Genomic DNA, 6764 nt, shown 5'->3' on the forward strand with positions numbered 1-6764 from the left:
TAATTTTCTATTAAGCTAAGTAATTTAAACAATAATTACTTTTGAAGTCAACAAATCCATATCCATATATTATATATCTATAATTTTTTTACGGTTAAGGGTTTAGCATTTAGGGTTCTTAGAGTTTAGACTGTAGATGGTTTAGAGTTTTATAAGGCTTAGGGTTACGATATAACTTTCTCAAAATACTCGTTACTGAGTAAGGATTCAGTGGTTATGACACTCTACATCGAGTATTCTCCTCTATCTATTTAACTGTTTCAATCAACTATTCGGTCGCTCACTAGTCGAACGAGATCATACTATTCATTGGTTGTTATTACCATTCACCGTGTTTGCTCGTAGTCGAGACACCATATTATCTATTGTATGTTATTTATTACCATCCACCGTGTTTGTTCGTATAAGAACAATTTAGGTTTTAAAGAGCTTATAATTTTCACAATAAGTATCTAAAAATCTACTCATAGGTTACTCGTCTATCTAATTTATTCAGTTGAACTATTTGGTCGTTCACTAGTCGAGTGTCACCATATTATCTTGATAGGTGGTTTAGAGTTTTATAAAGTTTAGGGTTACAATATAAATTTCTCAAAATACTCGTCACTGAGTAAGGATTCAGTGGTTATGACACTCTACATCAAGTATTCTCCTCTATCTATTTAACTGTTTCAATCAACTGAGTAAGGATTCAGTGGTTACCATTCACCGTGCAAGGATTCATTGGTTACCATGCAGTGGTTACCATTCACCGTGTTTCCTCATAGTCGAGTGTCACCATATTATCATTTGGTTGTTGTTTCCATTCACTGTATTTGCTCGTATACACCCAATTTAGATTTTAGGGTGTTTATAATTTTTTCAAAAAGTATTTGACAATCTATTTAGAGGTTACTCCTATATCTATCTAACTTATTCAGTTGAACAATTTGATTGCTCGCTAGTCGAGTGTCACCATATTATCCCTTGATTGTTGTTACCATCCACCATATTTGCTCATATACGACCAATTTAAAATTTAGTACGCTTATAATATTTTCAATAAGTAATTCACAATCTAGTTAAAGATTACTATTTTATCTATCTAACTTATTTAGTTGAACTATTTGCTTGTGAGTTATATTCAAGTGATAAAAGAATAAATTAGCATATATTGTTGTGTAACCGAGTAAGTTGAAGCATCTAATCTATTAATATATCATTTCATGATGTGTAACCTAATGCTAGTTTTATCTTGATAATTATTTTTGCAAATTTACAAGAAATGAATTGTGGATGCAGAGTGTCCATATGTAATCTTCTTAGTGTAATTATATAAAATAGAAAAAATTAGGTGCAATTTTTCAAGTAAAAACCATACAAAAAATACCTATATATATATATATATATATAAATTTTATATTATAAAATAAATAATTTTTATTTATAAAATAAACAAATAACTAAAGAAAAAAGATAACCAATAATCACCAAAGAGATATATGAGCATATCCAATATTTTTTCCTAGGAGGGCCAAGATAAAAGCTAGTTAAAATAAAATTAATGAAATGTTAAATATTTTATCTCTTGAAGACATGTTATGACAAACTTCTAGACAATAAAATTCTTTATATTAAAACAGAAATATTATATTTTAATAATAATAATATTACATTGTTTTTAAATTTATTTGGTAACTTCCTTTCAAAAAAAAATATTGCAATGTATCGAATAAATAAAATATCAGTATTTCATCTTAATAATATCTTGAAAATGTGTTAATATTTGAAAATAAATAATGATTCTTTTTATATGAAAGTAATGAGTTTTTAAATGAATTATATTAAATTGTTTATAATGATAACATGAAAAATAAGTCTCCACAAAAAAAAAAGTGGAAATATTGGTTTAACACAAGACTCTGTAAGAAAAAAAATAAATAGCAGTATTAGTTATACAGCCGTCCATATTAATAAAAAAAAACACAAGTTTCTATAAAAATAAAAATAAATACAAATCTTACATTAAAAAGGGAATAATTTGAAAAATACTAGTGTAATAAATGCATATCATTAAAAAAAACGGAATAATTTGAAATAATAGTCTCACATCAGTAATAAATACAAATCTTCTAAAAATATAGAAGAATTCGAAATGCTAATTCCACATCGGTAATAAATACAAATCTTCTAAAAAAACAGAAGAATTCGAAATGCTAGTCCCACATCGGTTGTTTCTAAAATATTGGAAGTTCAGTTATCTATATAACTACAACAATTCTAAGTAGAAGAATAATTATGCATGTACTTATACCACATCATTGGTACAAAAGTACTTGACAATATATTAATACACTTAAAAAATTTATGTAGTATTAAAAGTGTTACATTGTTGGTCTGTTAAAAGGGGCGAATTATTTACGAATTTTAGTGAACCGGTTCAGTACCGCGATTTGGTTCTCACACTCTTGATCCCAATCTTTACCTTCTTTTTCGTTCTTTGTTTTCACATTGAAAGATTTTCAGATTTTGCTATCTTTGCCTTCACGACACGAACACAGAGAAACGACATACGATCCACATATCAGCACTTTTTTGTATAATTTCAAATTGTTTCTCCCTCAATTTCACCTTCTCTGTTCCAACAATAGGTGGATTCTCGACCTCCGGCGCCAGTGCTGGAGTTTCCTGTTTTGGCTTTTGATTTTCTTTTTCTATAGGTTTCTTTTTCTTTTCTTTAACATTTTCATCTTTTTTCTCACAGTCTTGACCGGTTTCCAGCGACTTCTGTTCTTTCTTCTTACTACCAACTGTTTCGGTAACCGGTAAAGCCAAGAGAAAACGCTCCTCTTTTCCAATGGATAGTAAACAACAACTTCCTCACCCGACTTCACAATCGTGCTTCTAAACAACAACTTTCTCACCGGACTTCACAATCGTGCTTCCATATATTTTAACTTTTCCTAAAAACGTGTTTCTCTTTCCAGTTTTCTTATAGTTAAAAAGATTGATCTCAAGCGTCTCAGAAGCCATGGATTCTTTGTTAAACATCAAGAACTTGAGTTTCTCGTTCCGGATTTAGATCTCTTGATTTCGTTTTCGTTCTCTTTCTTTGACCGTCGAAATCGACGATTGGCTTGCAGTTCCTTGACCGTCTTTCGGCATAAGTTATTTGCCTTGATCACTTCTACAACTAGTTTTCTCATAAAACCCATTGATGAACGAACCGTTGTTCTTGAGATTGAAGATATTTTTGTTTGAAAGAAAGAAAAGAAAAACAGAGAGAAGAATAATTCTTTTTGAGTTAGAAATTTTATGAGTGTGTTGAGAAAGAAAGAATGAATCTTATGGGTGGGTGAGAGAATTCGCTGAGGGGGATTTTATAGATACGTAGTTATTATGAAAATTTAAGACTAGATTTATAGTTAAATTAACAAATAAATAAAACAAAAATCATTTCAGAAATAAGACTAACATTTATATCACTTAATGTTTCTATTTATTATCGGTGTGATGTATTAGTGTTTGTATATTCATAGAGAAATTGAAGTTCATGGTAACTTTTTATTTCTATATTCATGATATAAGTGTTGTAGGTGAAAATGCATAATGCATGTGGTGGAGAAAAAAAATCCTTTTTCTTCCCTTTATCCTTGTTTTTTCTTTTTATTATCTTTTTTTATTAGAAATTTTAGACTATTTATTTTTATGTTAAGAAGTTAAAATGTAATAAATGCAAAGTCTTAAATATTAATTTTTATCTACTTTTATATAATTTAAATGCTTAATTGTATTTTTTATCTTTTAATTTTACTAATTCACTAAATTGATTTCCCTATTTTAAAGTTCACTATTTTTAGCCACTCCTTCATATTTTCCAACTAAAAAATGAATAATTTTAGAGTTTTATATTACAATTTTATGAGTACTATTAATTCTAACATTATCATATCATATGTTATATTGTTTAAAATATATCTCATCATAATGTTTTAGTTAAATAATTCAAAAAATGATTTACAGCTGTTTGATTTTAAATATGATCAGCTTCGTGAATTGAGTGAAAATGAGAGAACCAAAACTACAATTATGTTTAATTAAAAAAAAAATTAATTTTGACAAAAAGTAATATTTTAAAATTTTGATACTGATTAATATTTTGATAGTAAGATATTACACAGAATTTTTGACAACATTCTTATTTAGTGAATAAATGGACCAAACAATTAATTTGTTGAAGATGCTGATTTTATGCATCCAATTCCAATGGCTTGTGTTCTTTTGATGGAGTTGGTCTCTAACTTATTATTTACCATTATATATGTTTAAATGTTTATGATTGTTATCTTGATCATGTGCTGATACATATTTGAAGGATTATTTATGATAATGAAACTAAACATTTGATTTTGTAACGAGGCCTGGTCTAATTTGCATTGCCATGGAAACAATAAAGTGGCGTTCTTTTTTCCTTTCTTTGATGATTTCTTACAATGTTGTAACCTATTTTTTGTAGATAAATAATAAGAACCATGGTTGCTGGAAATTCCTGATTTGATCTCGTCTAACATTGGAATTTTGATGTCTAGTAATTAATGTATGCAATTGAGGTTAATTTGGCTATTGAGGTCAATGTTCGGTAATCATCAAGATGAGCTTTTTTTTCCTTTCTTTTTTAGTTTATTTACACATTGTTTATGAATATTTAAGGATGTAATGTGTTTATAAATTGTTATTTTCTTTATGATGTTTCTAGGTACATAATAGTTAGATTTTCATTTTTGTGGTTCTATATAGCGGAAGCCAATCTTCAAGTGATAGGTTTCAATTATTGATTCTCTTACTGATTCTGGCTTTAGAGTCTCTAGCTAGTCAGTTCGATTATTTTATGTAATATGTCTACACTTACGCTCTATGGAATGCCTATATGTTACTAAGTGTTACACATGGTTGTTTGTAGTGAATTTCAACTCATTCATGGAGGAAATCTAAGATCATATGGTATTTGTGTTAATCATAGCTCCAATACTGAAGTTTTTTCCAATTCCAGCATATCGGAACCTGACATTACAATGTTTAACTGAGGTATGGTCCCTCTTGCTAGTGCATATACATTTACTTTAAAATTTAAAGGCTATTATTCATTTTTTATATTCACATGTGGCATCCTTTCAATTTGAGAATTTCTACAATGCACAATATGTTAAGATGTACAATATATTCATGGTTCAGTTGCACGTATGTTTAATTTAAATAGAACTTCATTTTGTTTCACATGCTGATGCTGTATATTTTCCTTCCGTTTGTTTGCTTCAATGTAGTTCGGTATCCCTTTTCTTCTATTTTCTCATTTGATGTATATCTGAGATTTATGATATAAGTATATAATAATGAAGTAAAATGGAACCTGGTGAAAGAGTTAAGTCTTTCTTATTTAATGCATTGTCAATTATATCATGCTTGTGGTGGCATATTTATTGATTTGATTTGTGTTTTGTTGTTTACTTGTAGATTGTTGACCGTAGTGTCGGTCTGACCGACGCTATATTATTAATAAAGTTGACTTTTATTTAATTTTTTTCTTTTATTAGTTGACCGTAACGTCAGTCCGACCGACGCTAAATAGTTTGTTGAATTTGTTGACTTTAGCGACGGCCGCGCTGACGCAACTTAATTTTTTCAAACTAGTGTCGGATGTTCTATTTTGCTGGTAGCGTCGGCTTAGAGTAGGTCTTGCCGATGCTATATTAGCGTCATATGTTCTATTTTGCTAGTAGCGTCGGCTTAGAGTAGGTCTTGCCGATGCTATATTAGCGTCAGATGTTCTATTTTGCTGGTAGCGTCGGCTTAGAGTAGGTCTTGCCAACGCTATATTAGCGTCGGATGGTAATTGGCCGATGATATGTATTAGCTTCGACAGTTTTAGTCTAGGCCCGTCACCGACGCTAATCGGACGCTAAATGGACGTTAGCGTCGGCTTTTGGTCTATTAGCGCGGGCTTTTGGCCGACGCTAAACACTGTTTTTCTAGTAGTGATTGTCGTTTTAAGGTATTTTTTATATTGTTATTTATTTATTTTTATAATATCTTCTAAGAAAATCAACACAAATTCTGACCGGGCGTCGGAATATAATTAATTTTGTTTTAATTTTAAATTAAAAATGACAATTAAATAAATAAAAAATTCCACTATAATTTGGAGTTTTTTTTAATAATGTTACCATGTTTTAGTTTTGGGGTGTGTGTCATAAAGTCACTATTAGAAAAAGCACTTTCGAAGATCAAATTATTGGTCACTAAATGAAGAAAATTGATCATTAAATTCAATAGCGACCGATTTAGTGACCAATTTAAGTTAGTAGGTAAACTGCTAGTCGCTAGCTGTTGCGACCCAATCAGTGATCAAATTATGTGACTGAATTTTGTGATCGATTTTGTGACTGAATTTTGTGACCGATTTTTTAGACTGAATTAGTGACTAAAGTTTGAGACTGATTTAACAACCACTTTAAATTAATTTGGTAAGTCATTAGCGACTGATTTAGAGACGAAATTTGTAACATTAATTATTATTTTTATTAAATATGTGGTCATCAATTCTGTCTCTAAATGTTACTGTTTTTTATTTACTTTTAAATTCATTACTTTAATGTCCAAAAGAACAATAAAAACAATTTTTTAATTTGATTTCAATATCTAAAAAGTTCATACACCAAAATCATTTAAAAGCAATAATCATATCACCGTATTAAACAAAATATATTAAATCATAACAAATTGCAACA

This window comes from Cicer arietinum, chromosome 5, assembly GCF_000331145.2.
Source record: "Cicer arietinum cultivar CDC Frontier isolate Library 1 chromosome 5, Cicar.CDCFrontier_v2.0, whole genome shotgun sequence".
Taxonomy (NCBI): Eukaryota; Viridiplantae; Streptophyta; class Magnoliopsida; order Fabales; family Fabaceae; genus Cicer; species Cicer arietinum.